The sequence below is a fragment of the Myxine glutinosa genome, chromosome 1 (assembly GCF_964187855.1).
Source record: "Myxine glutinosa chromosome 1, kmMyxGlut1.1, whole genome shotgun sequence".
NCBI classification, from domain to species: Eukaryota; Metazoa; Chordata; class Myxini; order Myxiniformes; family Myxinidae; genus Myxine; species Myxine glutinosa.
Genome location: NC_136261.1, coordinates 58292394 through 58311553, shown reverse-complemented (window position 1 = coordinate 58311553; position 19160 = coordinate 58292394). Strand labels below are relative to the sequence as shown.

The 19160-nt window shown below is 48.1% G+C and overlaps 8 non-coding genes and 13 pseudogenes across 8 annotated transcripts; all 21 read right to left on the bottom strand.

The window, feature by feature from the left end:
* Nucleotides 1-652: 652 nt before the first annotated feature.
* Nucleotides 653-771, bottom strand: LOC144890139 (5S ribosomal RNA; annotated as a pseudogene).
* A 728-nt stretch (nucleotides 772-1499) lies between these two features.
* Nucleotides 1500-1618, bottom strand: LOC144890102 (5S ribosomal RNA; annotated as a pseudogene).
* A 717-nt stretch (nucleotides 1619-2335) lies between these two features.
* LOC144889983 (5S ribosomal RNA) lies at nucleotides 2336-2454 on the bottom strand. The gene has a single exon (XR_013622187.1). It is a non-coding gene; the product is annotated as a 5S ribosomal RNA (ribosomal RNA).
* A 712-nt stretch (nucleotides 2455-3166) lies between these two features.
* Nucleotides 3167-3285, bottom strand: LOC144890360 (5S ribosomal RNA). Its single transcript, XR_013622312.1, has one exon. It is a non-coding gene; the product is annotated as a 5S ribosomal RNA (ribosomal RNA).
* A 718-nt stretch (nucleotides 3286-4003) lies between these two features.
* LOC144890288 (5S ribosomal RNA) lies at nucleotides 4004-4131 on the bottom strand (annotated as a pseudogene).
* Nucleotides 4132-4859: 728 nt separating this feature from the next.
* On the bottom strand, nucleotides 4860-4978 carry LOC144890080 (5S ribosomal RNA). The gene has a single exon (XR_013622280.1). It is a non-coding gene; the product is annotated as a 5S ribosomal RNA (ribosomal RNA).
* Nucleotides 4979-5696: 718 nt separating this feature from the next.
* Nucleotides 5697-5815, bottom strand: LOC144890138 (5S ribosomal RNA; annotated as a pseudogene).
* A 728-nt stretch (nucleotides 5816-6543) lies between these two features.
* Nucleotides 6544-6662, bottom strand: LOC144890101 (5S ribosomal RNA; annotated as a pseudogene).
* A 717-nt stretch (nucleotides 6663-7379) lies between these two features.
* LOC144889973 (5S ribosomal RNA) lies at nucleotides 7380-7498 on the bottom strand. The gene has a single exon (XR_013622186.1). It is a non-coding gene; the product is annotated as a 5S ribosomal RNA (ribosomal RNA).
* A 730-nt stretch (nucleotides 7499-8228) lies between these two features.
* Nucleotides 8229-8347, bottom strand: LOC144890322 (5S ribosomal RNA; annotated as a pseudogene).
* A 728-nt stretch (nucleotides 8348-9075) lies between these two features.
* On the bottom strand, nucleotides 9076-9194 carry LOC144890100 (5S ribosomal RNA; annotated as a pseudogene).
* A 715-nt stretch (nucleotides 9195-9909) lies between these two features.
* On the bottom strand, nucleotides 9910-10028 carry LOC144889972 (5S ribosomal RNA). The gene has a single exon (XR_013622185.1). It is a non-coding gene; the product is annotated as a 5S ribosomal RNA (ribosomal RNA).
* A 730-nt stretch (nucleotides 10029-10758) lies between these two features.
* On the bottom strand, nucleotides 10759-10877 carry LOC144890274 (5S ribosomal RNA; annotated as a pseudogene).
* A 728-nt stretch (nucleotides 10878-11605) lies between these two features.
* LOC144890222 (5S ribosomal RNA) lies at nucleotides 11606-11725 on the bottom strand (annotated as a pseudogene).
* A 716-nt stretch (nucleotides 11726-12441) lies between these two features.
* Nucleotides 12442-12560, bottom strand: LOC144889971 (5S ribosomal RNA). The gene has a single exon (XR_013622184.1). It is a non-coding gene; the product is annotated as a 5S ribosomal RNA (ribosomal RNA).
* Nucleotides 12561-13288: 728 nt separating this feature from the next.
* Nucleotides 13289-13407, bottom strand: LOC144890211 (5S ribosomal RNA; annotated as a pseudogene).
* Nucleotides 13408-14123: 716 nt separating this feature from the next.
* Nucleotides 14124-14260, bottom strand: LOC144890346 (5S ribosomal RNA; annotated as a pseudogene).
* Nucleotides 14261-14990: 730 nt separating this feature from the next.
* On the bottom strand, nucleotides 14991-15110 carry LOC144890131 (5S ribosomal RNA; annotated as a pseudogene).
* Nucleotides 15111-15828: 718 nt separating this feature from the next.
* LOC144890209 (5S ribosomal RNA) lies at nucleotides 15829-15947 on the bottom strand (annotated as a pseudogene).
* A 1711-nt stretch (nucleotides 15948-17658) lies between these two features.
* LOC144890027 (5S ribosomal RNA) lies at nucleotides 17659-17777 on the bottom strand. Its single transcript, XR_013622221.1, has one exon. It is a non-coding gene; the product is annotated as a 5S ribosomal RNA (ribosomal RNA).
* A 718-nt stretch (nucleotides 17778-18495) lies between these two features.
* On the bottom strand, nucleotides 18496-18614 carry LOC144889970 (5S ribosomal RNA). The gene has a single exon (XR_013622183.1). It is a non-coding gene; the product is annotated as a 5S ribosomal RNA (ribosomal RNA).
* Nucleotides 18615-19160: the final 546 nt, after the last annotated feature.

The window sequence follows — 19160 nt, the reverse complement described above, 5'->3', positions numbered from 1 at the left end:
TTCCCTCCACCACCCAAGGTGCATGGAGGTGATGTTTTCACACCTGTCTGTCCGTTTTTGAACAAGACATCTCACAAAATTGCCGACGGATTCGGGCGAAATTTGGCAGCAATGTGGCATCTTTGACAAGGAAGAAATGTTTCCATTTTGGTGAAGATGCGGATTCGGATCCGGCTCCGAGAAATATTTTGACTGATTCTTCACCATTGGGAGATTGGTTCAAAAACGACACACAGCAGGAAATCTCAAAAGGTTGTCGACGGATTTGGACGAAACTTGGTGGACTGTTTGGGGGTATTACACGGATGATTCGATTCGATATTGGTGAAGATCTAAATGTGGATTCGACATGAGAATTCTTTATTTTTGTAGTAGGAGCGGCAGTAGTCGTGGGAGTCGTCGTCGAGAAGGATTGGCACTGGAAGGCCAGTCGTACTCACAGTAACGGCACTGGTAGTCGTAGGCAAGCAGTAGTATACAAATACTGGTGGGGTGAGTACCCGTGGTAGTAAGTAGACGTGGTAGGCTGGTAGTAGCGGCAGTTGTCGTCGAAGACGAGCAGTGGCGCGGCAAAAAGTAAATTACCATCAAGCGCATCAGTCAGCGCAAATTGCAGACACTCAAAACAAGACCACACCCGACAGCAGAAAAAAGCCGACAACACCCGGTATTCCCAAGCAGTCGCCCATCCAGGTACGATCCGGGCCCGAACCTGCTTAGCTTCCGAGATCAGCCGAGATCGGGTGTATTCAGGGTGGTATGATCGTAGGCAACAACAGAGCCTCTTTGGATGTTTATAAAGGATCGATAATGTTTCTCAAGTGAGGGCCCCGTTCCCGCCGCCACCCAAGGTGCATGGAGGTGATGTTTTCACACCTGTCTGTCTGTTTGCTTGTCTGTCCGTTTTTGAACAAGATATCACAAAATTGCAGACGGATTCGGGCAAAATTTGGCAGCAGTGTGGCATCTGTGACAAGGAAGAAATGTTTCCATTTTGGTGAAGATCCGGATTCGGATCCGGCTCCGAGAAATATTTTGACGGATTCTTCACCATTGGGAGATTGGTTCAAAAACGATACAGAGCAGGAAATCTCAAAAGGTTGTCGACGGATTTGGACGAAACGAGGTGGACTGTTTGGGGGTTTTACATGGATGATTCGATTCGATTTTGGTGAAGATCTGAATGTGGATTCGACATGAGAATTCTTTATTTTAGTAGTAGGAGTGGCAGTAGTCGTGGGAGTCGTCGTCGAGAAGGAGTGGCACTGGAAGGCCAGTCGAACTCACAGTAGCGGCACTGGTAGTCGTAGGCAAGCAGTAGTATACAAATAATGGTGGGGTGAGTACCCGTGGTAGTAAGTAGACGTGGTTAGCTGGTAGTAGCGGCAGTTGTAGTCGAAGACTAGCAGTGGCGCGGCAAAAACTAAATTTCCATCAAGCGCATCAGTCAGCGCAAATTGCAGACACTCGAAACAAGACCACACCCGACAGCAGAAAAAAGCCTGCAACACCCGGTGTTCCCAGGCAGTCTCCCATCCAGGTACTAAACGGGCCCGAACCTGCTTAGCTTCCGAGATCAGATGAGATCGGGCGTATTCAGGGTGGTATGATCCTAGGCAACAACAGATTCTCTTTGAGATGTTCATAAAGGATCGATTTTTAATGTTTCTCAAGTGAGAGCCTCGTTCCCTCCACCACCCAAGGTGCATGGAGGTGATGTTTTCACACCTGTCTGTCCGTTTTTGAACAAGACATCTCACAAAATTGCCGACGGATTCGGGCGAAATTTGGCAGCAATGTGGCATCTGTGACAAGGAAGAAATGTTTCCATTTTGGTGAGGATCCGGATTCGGATCCGGCTCCGAGAAATATTTTGACTGATTCTTCACCATTGGGAGATTGGTTCAAAAACGACACAGCAGGAAATCTCAAAAGGTTGTCGACGGATTTGGACGAAACTTGGTGGACTGTTTGGGGGTATTACACGGATGATTCGATTCGATTTTGGTGAATATCTAAATGTGGATTCGACATGAGAATTCTTTATTTTTGTAGTAGGAGCGGCAGTAGTCGTGGGAGTCGTCATCGAGAAGGATTGGCACTGGAAGGCCAGTCGTACTCACAGTAACGGCACTGGTAGTCGTAGGCAAGCAGTAGTATACAAATACTGGTGGGGTGAGTACCCGTGGTAGTAAGTAGACGTGGTAGGCTGGTAGTAGCGGCAGTTGTCGTCGAAGACTAGCAGTGGCGCGGCAAAAAGTAAATTACCATCAAGCGCATCAGTCAGCGCAAATTGCAGACACTCAAAACAAGACCACACCCGACAGCAGAAAAAAGCCTACAACACCCGGTATTCCCAGGCAGTCGCCCATCCAGGTACTATCCGGGCCCGAACCTGCTTAGCTTCCGAGATCAGACGAGATCGGGCGTATTCAGGGTGGTATGATCGTAGGCAACAACAGAGTCTCTTTGGATGTTTATAAAGGATCGATAATGTTTCTCAAGTGAGAGTCTCGTTCCCTCCGGCACCCAACGTGCATGGAGGTGATGTTTTCACACCTGTCTGTCTGTTTGCTTGTCTGTCCGTTTTTGAACAAGATATCTCACAAAATTGCAGACGGATTCGGGCAAAATTTTGCAGCAGTATGGCATCTGTGACAAGGAAGAAATGTTTCCATTTTGGTGAAGATCCGGATTCGGATCCGGCTCCGAGAAATATTTTGACTGATTATTCACCATTGGGAGATTGGTTCAAAAACGATACAGAGCAGGAAATCTCAAAAGGTTGTCGACGGATTTGGCGGAAACTTTGTGGACTGTTTGGGTGTCTTACAAGGATGATTCGATTCGATTTTGTTGAAGATCTGAATGTGGATTCGACATGAGAATTCTTTATTTTAGTAGTAGGAGTGGTCGTCGAGAAGGAGTGGCACTGGAAGGCCAGTCGAACTCACAGTAGCGGCACTGGTAGTCGTAGGCAAGCAGTAGTATACAAATACTGGTGGGGTGAGTACCCGTGGTAGTAAGTAGACGTGGTTAGCTGGTAGTAGCGGCAGTTGTAGTCGAAGACTAGCAGCGGCGCGGCAAAAACTAAATTACCATCAAGCGCATCAGTCAGCGCAAATTGCAGACACTCGAAACAAGACCACACACGACAGCAGAAAAAAGCCTACAACACCCGGTGTTCCCAGGCAGTCTCCCATCCAGGTACTAACCGGGCCCGAACCTGCTTAGCTTCCGAGATCAGACGAGATCGGGCGTATTCAGGGTGGTATGATCGTAGGCAACAACATGTTCTCTTTGGATGTTCATAAAGGATCGATTTATAATGTTTCTCAAGTGAGAGCCTCGTTCCCTCCACCACCCAAGGTGCATGGAGGTGATGTTTTCACACCTGTCTGTCCGTTTTTGAACAATACATCTCACAAAATTGCCAACGGATTCGGGCGAAATTTGGCAGCAATGTGGCATCTGTGACAAGGAAGAAATGTTTCCATTTTGGTGAAGATCCGGATTCGGATCCGGCTCCGATAAATATTTTGACTGATTCTTCACCATTGGGAGATTGGTTCAAAAACGACACACAGCAGGAAATCTCAAAAGGTTGTCGACGGATTTGGACGAAACTTGGTGGACTGTTTGGGGGTATTACACGGATGATTCGATTCGATATTGGTGAAGATCTAAATGTGGATTCGACATGAGAATTCTTTATTTTTGTAGTAGGAGCGGCAGTAGTCGTGGGAGTCGTCGTCGAGAAGGATTGGCACTGGAAGGCCAGTCGTACTCACAGTAACGGCACTGGTAGTCGTAGGCAAGCAGTAGTATACAAATACTGGTGGGGTGAGTACCCGTGGTAGTAAGTTGACGTGGTAGGCTGGTAGTAGCGGCAGTTGTCGTCGAAGACTAGCAGTGGCGCGGCAAAAAGTAAATTACCATCAAGCGCATCAGTCAGCGCAAATTGCAGACACTCAAAACAAGACCACACCCGACAGCAGAAAAAAGCCGACAACACCCAGTATTCCCAGGCAGTCGCCCATCCAGGTACGATCCGGGCCCGAACCTGCTTAGCTTCCTTAGCTTCCGAGATCAGACGAGATCGGGCGTATTCAGGGTGGTATGATCGTAGGCAACAACAGAGCCTCTTTGGATGTTTATAAAGGATCGATAATGTTTCTCAAGTGAGAGCCCCGTTCCCGCCGCCACCCAAGGTGCATGGAGGTGATGTTTTCACACCTGTCTGTCTGTTTGCTTGTCTGTCCGTTTTTGAACAAGATATCACAAAATTGCAGACGGATTCGGGCAAAATTTGGCAGCAGTGTGGGATCTGTGACAAGGAAGAAATGTTTCCATTTTGGTGAAGATCCGGATTCGGATCCGGCTCCGAGAAATATTTTGACTGATTCTTCACCATTGGGAGATTGGTTCAAAAACGATACACAGCAGGAAATCTCAAAAGGTTGTCGACGGATTTGGACGAAACGAGGTGGACTGTTTGGGGGTATTACTTGGATGATTCGATTCGATTTTGGTGAAGATCTGAATGAGGATTCGACATGAGAATTCTTTATTTTAGTCGTAGGAGTGGCAGTAGTCGTGGGAGTCGTCGTCGAGAAGGAGTGGCACTGGAAGGCCAGTCGAACTCACAGTAGCGGCACTGGTAGTCGTAGGCAAGCAGTAGTATACAAATACTGGTGGGGTGAGTACCCGTGGTAGTAAGTAGACGTGGTTAGCTGGTAGTAGCGGCAGTTGTAGTCGAAGACTTGCAGCGGCGCGGCAAAAACTAAATTACCATCAAGCGCATCAGTCAGCACAAATTGCAGACACTCGAAACAAGACCACACACGACAGCAGAAAAAAGCCTACAACACCCGGTGTTCCCAGGCAGTCTCCCATCCAGGTACTAACCGGGCCCGAACCTGCTTAGCTTCCGAGAGCAGTCGAGATCGGGCGTATTCAGGGTGGTATGATCGTAGGCAACAACAGATTCTCTTTGGATGTTCATAAAGGATCGATTTATAATGTTTCTCAAGTGAGAGCCTCGTTCCCTCCACCACCCAAGGTGCATGGAGGTGATGTTTTCACACCTGTCTGTCCGTTTTTGAACAAGACATCTCACAAAATTGCCGACGGATTCGGGCGAAATTTGGCAGCAATGTGGCATCTTTGACAAGGAAGAAATGTTTCCATTTTGGTGAAGATGCGGATTCGGATCCGGCTCCGAGAAATATTTTGACTGATTCTTCACCATTGGGAGATTGGTTCAAAAACGACACACAGCAGGAAATCTCAAAAGGTTGTCGACGGATTTGGACGAAACTTGGTGGACTGTTTGGGGGTATTACACGGATGATTCGATTCGATATTGGTGAAGATCTAAATGTGGATTCGACATGAGAATTCTTTATTTTTGTAGTAGGAGCGGCAGTAGTCGTGGGAGTCGTCGTCGAGAAGGATTGGCACTGGAAGGCCAGTCGTACTCACAGTAACGGCACTGGTAGTCGTAGGCAAGCAGTAGTATACAAATACTGGTGGGGTGAGTACCCGTGGTAGTAAGTAGACGTGGTAGGCTGGTAGTAGCGGCAGTTGTCGTCGAAGACGAGCAGTGGCGCGGCAAAAAGTAAATTACCATCAAGCGCATCAGTCAGCGCAAATTGCAGACACTCAAAACAAGACCACACCCGACAGCAGAAAAAAGCCGACAACACCCGGTATTCCCAAGCAGTCGCCCATCCAGGTACGATCCGGGCCCGAACCTGCTTAGCTTCCGAGATCAGCCGAGATCGGGTGTATTCAGGGTGGTATGATCGTAGGCAACAACAGAGCCTCTTTGGATGTTTATAAAGGATCGATAATGTTTCTCAAGTGAGGGCCCCGTTCCCGCCGCCACCCAAGGTGCATGGAGGTGATGTTTTCACACCTGTCTGTCTGTTTGCTTGTCTGTCCGTTTTTGAACAAGATATCACAAAATTGCAGACGGATTCGGGCAAAATTTGGCAGCAGTGTGGCATCTGTGACAAGGAAGAAATGTTTCCATTTTGGTGAAGATCCGGATTCGGATCCGGCTCCGAGAAATATTTTGACGGATTCTTCACCATTGGGAGATTGGTTCAAAAACGATACAGAGCAGGAAATCTCAAAAGGTTGTCGACGGATTTGGACGAAACGAGGTGGACTGTTTGGGGGTTTTACATGGATGATTCGATTCGATTTTGGTGAAGATCTGAATGTGGATTCGACATGAGAATTCTTTATTTTAGTAGTAGGAGTGGCAGTAGTCGTGGGAGTCGTCGTCGAGAAGGAGTGGCACTGGAAGGCCAGTCGAACTCACAGTAGCGGCACTGGTAGTCGTAGGCAAGCAGTAGTATACAAATAATGGTGGGGTGAGTACCCGTGGTAGTAAGTAGACGTGGTTAGCTGGTAGTAGCGGCAGTTGTAGTCGAAGACTAGCAGTGGCGCGGCAAAAACTAAATTTCCATCAAGCGCATCAGTCAGCGCAAATTGCAGACACTCGAAACAAGACCACACCCGACAGCAGAAAAAAGCCTGCAACACCCGGTGTTCCCAGGCAGTCTCCCATCCAGGTACTAAACGGGCCCGAACCTGCTTAGCTTCCGAGATCAGATGAGATCGGGCGTATTCAGGGTGGTATGATCCTAGGCAACAACAGATTCTCTTTGAGATGTTCATAAAGGATCGATTTTTAATGTTTCTCAAGTGAGAGCCTCGTTCCCTCCACCACCCAAGGTGCATGGAGGTGATGTTTTCACACCTGTCTGTCCGTTTTTGAACAAGACATCTCACAAAATTGCCGACGGATTCGGGCGAAATTTGGCAGCAATGTGGCATCTGTGACAAGGAAGAAATGTTTCCATTTTGGTGAGGATCCGGATTCGGATCCGGCTCCGAGAAATATTTTGACTGATTCTTCACCATTGGGAGATTGGTTCAAAAACGACACAGCAGGAAATCTCAAAAGGTTGTCGACGGATTTGGACGAAACTTGGTGGACTGTTTGGGGGTATTACACGGATGATTCGATTCGATTTTGGTGAATATATAAATGTGGATTCGACATGAGAATTCTTTATTTTTGTAGTAGGAGCGGCAGTAGTCGTGGGAGTCGTCATCGAGAAGGATTGGCACTGGAAGGCCAGTCGTACTCACAGTAACGGCACTGGTAGTCGTAGGCAAGCAGTAGTATACAAATACTGGTGGGGTGAGTACCCGTGGTAGTAAGTAGACGTGGTAGGCTGGTAGTAGCGGCAGTTGTCGTCGAAGACTAGCAGTGGCGCGGCAAAAAGTAAATTACCATCAAGCGCATCAGTCAGCGCAAATTGCAGACACTCAAAACAAGACCACACCCGACAGCAGAAAAAAGCCTACAACACCCGGTATTCCCAGGCAGTCGCCCATCCAGGTACTATCCGGGCCCGAACCTGCTTAGCTTCCGAGATCAGACGAGATCGGGCGTATTCAGGGTGGTATGATCGTAGGCAACAACAGAGTCTCTTTGGATGTTTATAAAGGATCGATAATGTTTCTCAAGTGAGAGTCTCGTTCCCTCCGGCACCCAACGTGCATGGAGGTGATGTTTTCACACCTGTCTGTCTGTTTGCTTGTCTGTCCGTTTTTGAACAAGATATCTCACAAAATTGCAGACGGATTCGGGCAAAATTTTGCAGCAGTATGGCATCTGTGACAAGGAAGAAATGTTTCCATTTTGGTGAAGATCCGGATTCGGATCCGGCTCCGAGAAATATTTTGACTGATTATTCACCATTGGGAGATTGGTTCAAAAACGATACAGAGCAGGAAATCTCAAAAGGTTGTCGACGGATTTGGCGGAAACTTTGTGGACTGTTTGGGTGTCTTACAAGGATGATTCGATTCGATTTTGTTGAAGATCTGAATGTGGATTCGACATGAGAATTCTTTATTTTAGTAGTAGGAGTGGCAGTAGTCGTGGGAGTCGTCGTCGAGAAGGAGTGGCACTGGAAGGCCAGTCGAACTCACAGTGGCGGCACTGGTAGTCGTAGGCAAGTAGTAGTATACAAATACTGGTGGGGTGAGTACCCGTGGTAGTAAGTAGACGTGGTTAGCTGGTAGTAGCGGCAGTTGTAGTCGAAGACTAGCAGTGGCGCGGCAAAAACTAAATTACCATCAAGCGCATCAGTCAGCGCAAATTGCAGACACTCGAAACAAGACCACACCCGACAACAGAAAAAAGCCTACAACACCCGGTGTTCCCAGGCAGTCTCCCATCCAGGTATAAACCGGGCCCGAACCTGCTTAGGTTCCGAGATCAGCCGAGATCGGGCGTATTCAGGGTGGTATGATCGTAGGGAACAATGGAGTCTCTTTGGATGTTTATAAAGGATCGATAATGTTTCTCAAGTGAGAGCCCCGTTCCCGCCGCCACCCAAGGTGCATGGAGGTGATGTTTTCACACCTGTCTGTCTGTTTGCTTGTCTGTCCGTTTTTGAACAAGATATCACAAAATTGCAGACGGATTCGGGCAAAATTTGGCAGCAGTGTGGCATCTGTGACAAGGAAGAAATGTTTCCATTTTGGTGAAGATCCGGATTCGGATCCGGCTCCGAGAAATATTTTGACTGATTCTTCACCATTGGGAGATTGGTTCAAAAACGATACACAGCAGGAAATCTCAAAAGGTTGTCGACGGATTTGGACGAAACGAGGTGGACTGTTTGGGGGTTTTACATGGATGATTCGATTCGATTTTGGTGAAGATCTGAATGTGGATTCGACATGAGAATTCTTTATTTTAGTAGTAGGAGTGGCAGTAGTCGTGGGAGTCGTCGTCGAGAAGGAGTGGCACTGGAAGGCCAGTCGAACTCACAGTAGCGGCACTGGTAGTCGTAGGCAAGCAGTAGTATACAAATAATGGTGGGGTGAGTACCCGTGGTAGTAAGTAGACGTGGTTAGCTGGTAGTAGCGGCAGTTGTAGTCGAAGACTAGCAGTGGCGCGGCAAAAACTAAATTTCCATCAAGCGCATCAGTCAGCGCAAATTGCAGACACTCGAAACAAGACCACACCCGACAGCAGAAAAAAGCCTGCAACACCCGGTGTTCCCAGGCAGTCTCCCATCCAGGTACTAAACGGGCCCGAACCTGCTTAGCTTCCGAGATCAGATGAGATCGGGCGTATTCAGGGTGGTATGATCCTAGGCAACAACAGATTCTCTTTGGATGTTCATAAAGGATCGATTTTTAATGTTTCTCAAGTGAGAGCCTCGTCCCTCCACCACCCAAGGTGCATGGAGGTGATGTTTTCACACCTGTCTGTCCGTTTTTGAACAAGACATCTCACAAAATTGCCGACGGATTCGGGCGAAATTTGGCAGCAATGTGGCATCTGTGACAAGGAAGAAATGTTTCCATTTTGGTGAGGATCCGGATTCGGATCCGGCTCCGAGAAATATTTTGACTGATTCTTCACCATTGGGAGATTGGTTCAAAAACGACACAGCAGGAAATCTCAAAAGGTTGTCGACGGATTTGGACGAAACTTGGTGGACTGTTTGGGGGTATTACACGGATGATTCGATTCGATTTTGGTGAATATCTAAATGTGGATTCGACATGAGAATTCTTTATTTTTGTAGTAGGAGCGGCAGTAGTCGTGGGAGTCGTCATCGAGAAGGATTGGCACTGGAAGGCCAGTCGTACTCACAGTAACGGCACTGGTAGTCGTAGGCAAGCAGTAGTATACAAATACTGGTGGGGTGAGTACCCGTGGTAGTAAGTAGACGTGGTAGGCTGGTAGTAGCGGCAGTTGTCGTCGAAGACTAGCAGTGGCGCGGCAAAAAGTAAATTACCATCAAGCGCATCAGTCAGCGCAAATTGCAGACACTCAAAACAAGACCACACCCGACAGCAGAAAAAAGCCTACAACACCCGGTATTCCCAGGCAGTCGCCCATCCAGGTACTATCCGGGCCCGAACCTGCTTAGCTTCCGAGATCAGACGAGATCGGGCGTATTCAGGGTGGTATGATCGTAGGCAACAACAGAGTCTCTTTGGATGTTTATAAAGGATCGATAATGTTTCTCAAGTGAGAGTCTCGTTCCCTCCGCCACCCAACGTGCATGGAGGTGATGTTTTCACACCTGTCTGTCTGTTTGCTTGTCTGTCCGTTTTTGAACAAGATATCTCACAAAATTGCAGACGGATTCGGGCAAAATTTTGCAGCAGTATGGCATCTGTGACAAGGAAGAAATGTTTCCATTTTGGTGAAGATCCGGATTCGGATCCGGCTCCGAGAAATATTTTGACTGATTATTCACCATTGGGAGATTGGTTCAAAAACGATACAGAGCAGGAAATCTCAAAAGGTTGTCGACGGATTTGGCGGAAACTTTGTGGACTGTTTGGGTGTCTTACAAGGATGATTCGATTCGATTTTGTTGAAGATCTGAATGTGGATTCGACATGAGAATTCTTTATTTTAGTAGTAGGAGTGGCAGTAGTCGTGGGAGTCGTCGTCGAGAAGGAGTGGCACTGGAAGGCCAGTCGAACTCACAGTGGCGGCACTGGTAGTCGTAGGCAAGTAGTAGTATACAAATACTGGTGGGGTGAGTACCCGTGGTAGTAAGTAGACGTGGTTAGCTGGTAGTAGCGGCAGTTGTAGTCGAAGACTAGCAGTGGCGCGGCAAAAACTAAATTACCATCAAGCGCATCAGTCAGCGCAAATTGCAGACACTCGAAACAAGACCACACCCGACAGCAGAAAAAAGCCTACAACACCCGGTGTTCCCAGGCAGTCTCCCATCCAGGTATTAACCGGGCCCGAACCTGCTTAGCTTCAGAGATCAGCCGAGATCGGGCGTATTCAGGGTGGTATGATCGTAGGGAACAATGGAGTCTCTTTGGATGTTTATAAAGGATCGATAATGTTTCTCAAGTGAGAGCCCCGTTCCCGCCGCCACCCAAGGTGCATGGAGGTGATGTTTTCACACCTGTCTGTCTGTTTGCTTGTCTGTCCGTTTTTGAACAAGATATCACAAAATTGCAGACGGATTCGGGCAAAATTTGGCAGCAGTGTGGCATCTGTGACAAGGAAGAAATGTTTCCATTTTGGTGAAGATCCGGATTCGGATCCGGCTCCGAGAAATATTTTGACTGATTCTTCACCATTGGGAGATTGGTTCAAAAACGATACACAGCAGGAAATCTCAAAAGGTTGTCGACGGATTTGGACGAAACGAGGTGGACTGTTTGGGGGTTTTACATGGATGATTCGATTCGATTTTGGTGAAGATCTGAATGTGGATTCGACATGAGAATTCTTTATTTTAGTAGTAGGAGTGGCAGTAGTCGTGGGAGTCGTCGTCGAGAAGGAGTGGCACTGGAAGGCCAGTCGAACTCACAGTAGCGGCACTGGTAGTCGTAGGCAAGCAGTAGTATACAAATAATGGTGGGGTGAGTACCCGTGGTAGTAAGTAGACGTGGTTAGCTGGTAGTAGCGGCAGTTGTAGTCGAAGACTAGCAGTGGCGCGGCAAAAACTAAATTTCCATCAAGCGCATCAGTCAGCGCAAATTGCAGACACTCGAAACAAGACCACACCCGACAGCAGAAAAAAGCCTGCAACACCCGGTGTTCCCAGGCAGTCTCCTCATCCAGGTACTAACCGGGCCCGAACCTGCTTAGCTTCCGAGATCAGACGAGATCGGGCGTATTCAGGGTGGTATGATCCTAGGCAACAACAGATTCTCTTTGGATGTTCATAAAGGATCGAGTTTTAATGTTTCTCAAGTGAGAGCCTCGTTCCCTCCACCACCCAAGGTGCATGGAGGTGATGTTTTCACACCTGTCTGTCCGTTTTTGAACAAGACATCTCACAAAATTGCCGACGGATTCGGGCGAAATTTGGCAGCAATGTGGCATCTGTGACAAGGAAGAAATGTTTCCATTTTGGTGAGGATCCGGATTCGGATCCGGCTCCGAGAAATATTTTGACTGATTCTTCACCATTGGGAGATTGGTTCAAAAACGACACAGCAGGAAATCTCAAAAGGTTGTCGACGGATTTGGACGAAACTTGGTGGACTGTTTGGGGGTATTACACGGATGATTCGATTCGATTTTGGTGAATATCTAAATGTGGATTCGACATGAGAATTCTTTATTTTTGTAGTAGGAGCGGCAGTAGTCGTGGGAGTCGTCATCGAGAAGGATTGGCACTGGAAGGCCAGTCGTACTCACAGTAACGGCACTGGTAGTCGTAGGCAAGCAGTAGTATACAAATACTGGTGGGGTGAGTACCCGTGGTAGTAAGTAGACGTGGTAGGCTGGTAGTAGCGGCAGTTGTCGTCGAAGACTAGCAGTGGCGCGGCAAAAAGTAAATTACCATCAAGCGCATCAGTCAGCGCAAATTGCAGACACTCAAAACAAGACCACACCCGACAGCAGAAAAAAGCCTACAACACCCGGTATTCCCAGGCAGTCGCCCATCCAGGTACTATCCGGGCCCGAACCTGCTTAGCTTCCGAGATCAGACGAGATCGGGCGTATTCAGGGTGGTATGATCGTAGGCAACAACAGAGTCTCTTTGGATGTTTATAAAGGATCGATAATGTTTCTCAAGTGAGAGTCTCGTTCCCTCCGCCACCCAACGTGCATGGAGGTGATGTTTTCACACCTGTCTGTCTGTTTGCTTGTCTGTCCGTTTTTGAACAAGATATCACAAAATTGCAGACGGATTCGGGCAAAATTTGGCAGCAGTGTGGCATCTGTGACAAGGAAGAAATGTTTCCATTTTGGTGAAGATCCGGATTCGGATCCGGCTCCGAGAAATATTTTGACTGATTCTTCACCATTGGGAGATTGGTTCAAAAACGATACACAGCAGGAAATCTCAAAAGGTTGTCGACGGATTTGGACGAAACGAGGTGGACTGTTTGGGGGTTTTACATGGATGATTCGATTCGATTTTGGTGAAGATCTGAATGTGGATTCGACATGAGAATTCTTTATTTTAGTAGTAGGAGTGGCAGTAGTCGTGGGAGTCGTCGTCGAGAAGGAGTGGCACTGGAAGGCCAGTCGAACTCACAGTAGCGGCACTGGTAGTCGTAGGCAAGCAGTAGTATACAAATAATGGTGGGGTGAGTACCCGTGGTAGTAAGTAGACGTGGTTAGCTGGTAGTAGCGGCAGTTGTAGTCGAAGACTAGCAGTGGCGCGGCAAAAACTAAATTTCCATCAAGCGCATCAGTCAGCGCAAATTGCAGACACTCGAAACAAGACCACACCCGACAGCAGAAAAAAGCCTGCAACACCCGGTGTTCCCAGGCAGTCTCGCATCCAGGTACTAACCGGGCCCGAACCTGCTTAGCTTCCGAGATCAGACGAGATCGGGCGTATTCAGGGTGGTATGATCCTAGGCAACAACAGATTCTCTTTGGATGTTCATAAAGGATCGAGTTTTAATGTTTCTCAAGTGAGAGCCTCGTTCCCTCCACCACCCAAGGTGCATGGAGGTGATGTTTTCACACCTGTCTGTCCGTTTTTGAACAAGACATCTCACAAAATTGCCGACGGATTCGGGCGAAATTTGGCAGCAATGTGGCATCTGTGACAAGGAAGAAATGTTTCCATTTTGGTGAGGATCCGGATTCGGATCCGGCTCCGAGAAATATTTTGACTGATTCTTCACCATTGGGAGATTGGTTCAAAAACGACACAGCAGGAAATCTCAAAAGGTTGTCGACGGATTTGGACGAAACTTGGTGGACTGTTTGGGGGTATTACACGGATGATTCGATTCGATTTTGGTGAATATCTAAATGTGGATTCGACATGAGAATTCTTTATTCTTGTAGTAGGAGCGGCAGTAGTCGTGGGAGTCGTCATCGAGAAGGATTGGCACTGGAAGGCCAGTCGTACTCACAGTAACGGCACTGGTAGTCGTAGGCAAGCAGTAGTATACAAATACTGGTGGGGTGAGTACCCGTGGTAGTAAGTAGACGTGGTAGGCTGGTAGTAGCGGCAGTTGTCGTCGAAGACTAGCAGTGGCGCGGCAAAAAGTAAATTACCATCAAGCGCATCAGTCAGCGCAAATTGCAGACACTCAAAACAAGACCACACCCGACAGCAGAAAAAAGCCTACAACACCCGGTATTCCCAGGCAGTCGCCCATCCAGGTACTATCCGGGCCCGATACTATCCGGGCCCGAACCTGCTTAGCTTCCGAGAACTCAGACGAGATCGGGCGTATTCAGGGTGGTATGATCGTCGGCAACAACAGAGTCTCTTTGGATGTTTATAAAGGATCGATAATGTTTCTCAAGTGAGAGTCTCGTTCCCTCCGCCACCCAACGTGCATGGAGGTGATGTTTTCACACCTGTCTGTCTGTTTGCTTGTCTGTCCGTTTTTGAACAAGATATCTCACAAAATTGCAGACGGATTCGGGCAAAATTTAGCAGCAGTATGGCATCTGTGACAAGGAAGAAATGTTTCCATTTTGGTGAAGATCCGGATTCGGATCCGGCTCCGAGAAATATTTTGACTGATTATTCACCATTGGGAGATTGGTTCAAAAACGATACAGAGCAGGAAATCTCAAAAGGTTGTCGACGGATTTGGCGGAAACTTTGTGGACTGTTTGGGTGTCTTACAAGGATGATTCGATTCGATTTTGTTGAAGATCTGAATGTGGATTCGACATGAGAATTCTTTATTTTAGTAGTAGGAGTGGCAGTAGTCGTGGGAGTCGTCGTCGAGAAGGAGTGGCACTGGAAGGCCAGTCGAACTCACAGTGGCGGCACTGGTAGTCGTAGGCAAGTAGTAGTATACAAATACTGGTGGGGTGAGTACCCGTGGTAGTAAGTAGACGTGGTTAGCTGGTAGTAGCGGCAGTTGTAGTCGAAGACTAGCAGTGGCGCGGCAAAAACTAAATTACCATCAAGCGCATCAGTCAGCGCAAATTGCAGACACTCGAAACAAGACCACACCCGACAGCAGAAAAAAGCCTACAACACCCGGTGTTCCCAGGCAGTCTCCCATCGAGGATACTAACCGGGCCCGAACCTGCTTAGCTTCCGAGATCAGACGAGATCGGGCGTATTCAGGGTGGTATGATCGTAGGCAACAGCAGATTCTCTTTGGATGTTCATAAAGGATCGATTTATAATGTTTCTCAAGTGAGAGCCTCGTTCCCTCCACCACCCAAGGTGCATGGAGGTGATGTTTTCACACCTGTCTGTCCGTTTTTGAACAAGACATCTCACAAAATTGCCGACGGATTCGGGCGAAATTTGGCAGCAATGTGGCATCTGTGACAAGGAAGAAATGTTTCCATTTTGGTGAGGATCTGGATTCGGATCCGTCTCCGAGAAATATTTTGACTGATTCTTCACCATTGGGAGATTGGTTCAAAAACGACACACAGCAGGAAATCTCAAAAGGTTGTCGACGGATTTGGACGAAACTTGGTGGACTGTTTGGGGATATTACACGGATGATTCGATTCGATTTTGGTGAATATCTAAATGTGAATTCGACATGAGAATTCTTTATTTTTGTAGTAGGAGCGGCAGTAGTCGTGGGAGTCGTCATCGAGAAGGATTGGCACTTGAAGGCCAGTCGAACTCACAGTAACGGCACTGGTAGTCGTAGGCAAGCAGTAGTATACAAATACTGGTGGGGTGAGTACCCGTGGTAGTAAGTAGACGTGGTAGGCTGGTAGTAGCAGCAGTTGTCGTCGAAGACTCGCAGTGGCGCGGCAAAAAGTAAATTACCATCAAGCGCATCAGTCAGCGCAAATTGCAGACACTCAAAACAAGACCACACCCGACAGCAGAAAAAAGCCGACAACACCCGGTATTCCCAGGCAGTCGCCCATCCAGGTAAGATCCGGGCCCGAACCTGCTTCGCTTCCGAGATCAGACGAGATCGGGCGTATTCAGGGTGGTATGATCGTAGGCAACAACAGAGCCTCTTTGGATGTTTATTGTTACGTGGTCCCCTCGGTGACTACCTGGTCTCGGTGACCCCCGGACCGTGAGAGGACCTTCGCCAGCAAGTAGTATTATATATATGAGCTTTCGTAATGCAATCAATAGGAATTCCAATCAAAAGGAAACCCCACACCAAGGATCCGGAATAATCAATGATATATTCCCCGAGCAATCAACCATCAACAATCAACAATCAATATCACAAAGATGTAAACTCATCTACAATACTCTAAGATGGCCATCTTATACATTCCTCACGTGAGCCCCACTCCTGACTCCCTCCGTGGTCAATGTCTCTCACAATGTCTCTCTTCTCCGCACACGGGCGGTTGAACGAACCCCGGGCGGACGTGCTCCAAACGTGCCGTCTCGTACCGGGGACAGCTGCTGCAGCGCACACCTCCTTGCCAAGCCACGGGGCAAAACCCAGCGCGGCTTCCAACGCGCGCGAGGCCCCAAAGTGCGACCCGTACGCGTCCTTGTAGACGGGGCAAAACCAAGCGCGGTTTGCAACGCGCGCGAAGCCCAACGTGCGACCCGTACGCGTCCTTGTAGACGGGGCAAAACCAAGCGCGGTTTGCAACGCGCGCGCGGCCCAACGTGCGACCCGTACGCGTCCTTGTAGACGGGGCAAACTGTGCCGGACGCTTGGTTCCGTGCACGAACTCACGGGGACTTGACGTGTCAAAAGGTAGTTACACGTCCAGGTAACTCCTCTCGCCAGACGGGTTTCGGAACGCCGCTTTGTCCACGCCGCGCAAGGTCGCTTCCACCTTCTTTCGGAGCGGGGCGAGGAAGACCAAGAAGAATACTCGTCCTTTTTTCCTCGTGTCGTTCCTCTTCCGTTTCCGGTCACTTCCGTTTCCGGCCACTGGTTCAGAAGGGCTCCTGACCCTCCAATCACAACAACCCTTAATATACTACACACGGATAAGCAAAGATCTGAATATTAATTCACATAGATATGTAACATTTATAAAGGATCGATAATGTTTCTCAAGTGAGAGCCCCGTTCCCGCCGCCACCCAAGGTGCATGGAGGTGATGTTTTCACACCTGTCTGTCTGTTTGCTTGTCTGTCCGTTTGTGAACAAGATATCACAAAATTGCAGACGGATTCGGGCAAAATTTGGCAGCAGTGTGGCATCTGTGATAAGGAAGAAATGTTTCCATTTTGGTGAAGATCCGGATTCGGATCCGGCTCCGAGAAATATTTTGACTGATTCTTCACCATTGGGAGATTGGTTCAAAAACGATACACAGCAGGAAATCTCAAAAGGTTGTCGACGGATTTGGACGAAACGAGGTGGACTGTTTGGGGGTATTACATGGATGATTCGATTCGATTTTGGTGAAGATCTGAATGTGGATTCGACATGAGAATTCTTTATTTTAGTAGTAGGAGTGGCAGTAGTCGTGGGAGTCGTCGTCGAGAAGGAGTGGCACTGGAAGGCCAGTCGAACTCACAGTAGCGGCACTGGTAGTCGTAGGCAAGTAGTAGTATACAAATACTGGTGGGGTGAGTACCCTTGGTAGTAAGTAGACGTGGTTAGCTGGTAGTAGCGGCAGTTGTAGTCGAAGACTAGCAGTGGCGCGGCAAAAACTAAATTTCCATCAAGCGCATCAGTCAGCGCAAATTGCAGACACTCGAAACAAGACCACACCCGACAGCAGAAAAAAGCCTACAACACCCGGTGTTCCCAGGCAGTCTCCCATCCAGGTACTAACCGGGCCCGAACCGGCTTAGCTTCCGAGATCAGACGAGATCGGGCGTATTCAGGGTGGTATGATCGTAGGCAACAACAGATTCTCTTTGGATGTTCATAAAGGATCGATTTTTAATGTTTCTCAAGTGAGAGCCTCGTTCCCTCCACCACCCAAGGTGCATGGAGGTGATGTTTTCACACCTGTCTGTCCGTTTTTGAACAAGACATCTCACAAAATTGCCGACGGATTCGGGCGAAATTTGGCAGCAATGTGGCATCTGTGACAAGGAAGAAATGTTTCCATTTTGGTGAGGATCCGGATTCAGATCCGGCTCCGAGAAATATTTTGACTGATTCTTCACCATTGGGAGATTGGTTCAAAAACGACACACAGCAGGAAATCTCAAAAGGTTGTCGACGGATTTGGACGAAACTTGGTGGACTGTTTGGGGGTATTACACGGATGATTCGATTCGATTTTGGTGAATATCTAAATGTGGATTCGACATGAGAATTCTTTATTTTTGTAGTAGGAGCGGCAGTAGTCGTGGGAGTCGTCATCGAGAAGGATTGGCACTGGAAGGCCAGACGTACTCACAGTAACGGCACTGGTAGTCGTACGCAAGCAGTAGTATACAAATACTGGTGGGGTGAGTACCCGTGGTAGTAAGTAGACGTGGTAGGCTGGTAGTAGCGGCAGTTGTCGTCGAAGACTAGCAGTGGCGCGGCAAAAAGTAAATTACCATCAAGCGCATCAGTCAGCGCAAATTGCAGACACTCAAAACAAGACCACACCCGACAGCAGAAAAAAGCCTACAACACCCGGTATTCCCAGGCAGTCGCCCATCCAGGTACTATCCGGGCCCGAACCTGCTTAGCTTCCGAGATCAGACGAGATCGGGCGTATTCAGGGTGGTATGATCGTAGGCAACAACAGATTCTCTTTGGATGTTCATAAAGGATCGATTTATAATGTTTCTCAAGTGAGAGCCTCGTTCCCTCCACCACCCAAGGTGCATGGAGGTGATGTTTTCACACCTGTCTGTCCGTTTTTGAACAAGACATCTCACAAAATTGCCGACGGATTCGGGCGAAATTTGGCAGCAATGTGGCATCTGTGACAAGGAAGAAATGTTTCCATTTTGGTGAGGATCCGGATTCGGATCCGTCTCCGAGAAATATTTTGACTGATTCTTCACCATTGGGAGATTGGTTCAAAAACGACACACAGCAGGAAATCTTAAAAGGTTGTCGACGGATTTGGACGAAACTTGGTGGACTGTTTGGGGGTATTACACGGATGATTCGATTCGATTTTGGTGAATATCTAAATGTGAATTCGACATGAGAATTCTTTATTTTTGTAGTAGGAGCGGCAGTAGTCGTGGGAGTCGTCATCGAGAAGGATTGGCACTGGAAGGCCAGTCGAACTCACAGTAACGGCACTGGTAGTCGTAGGCAAGCAGTAGTATACA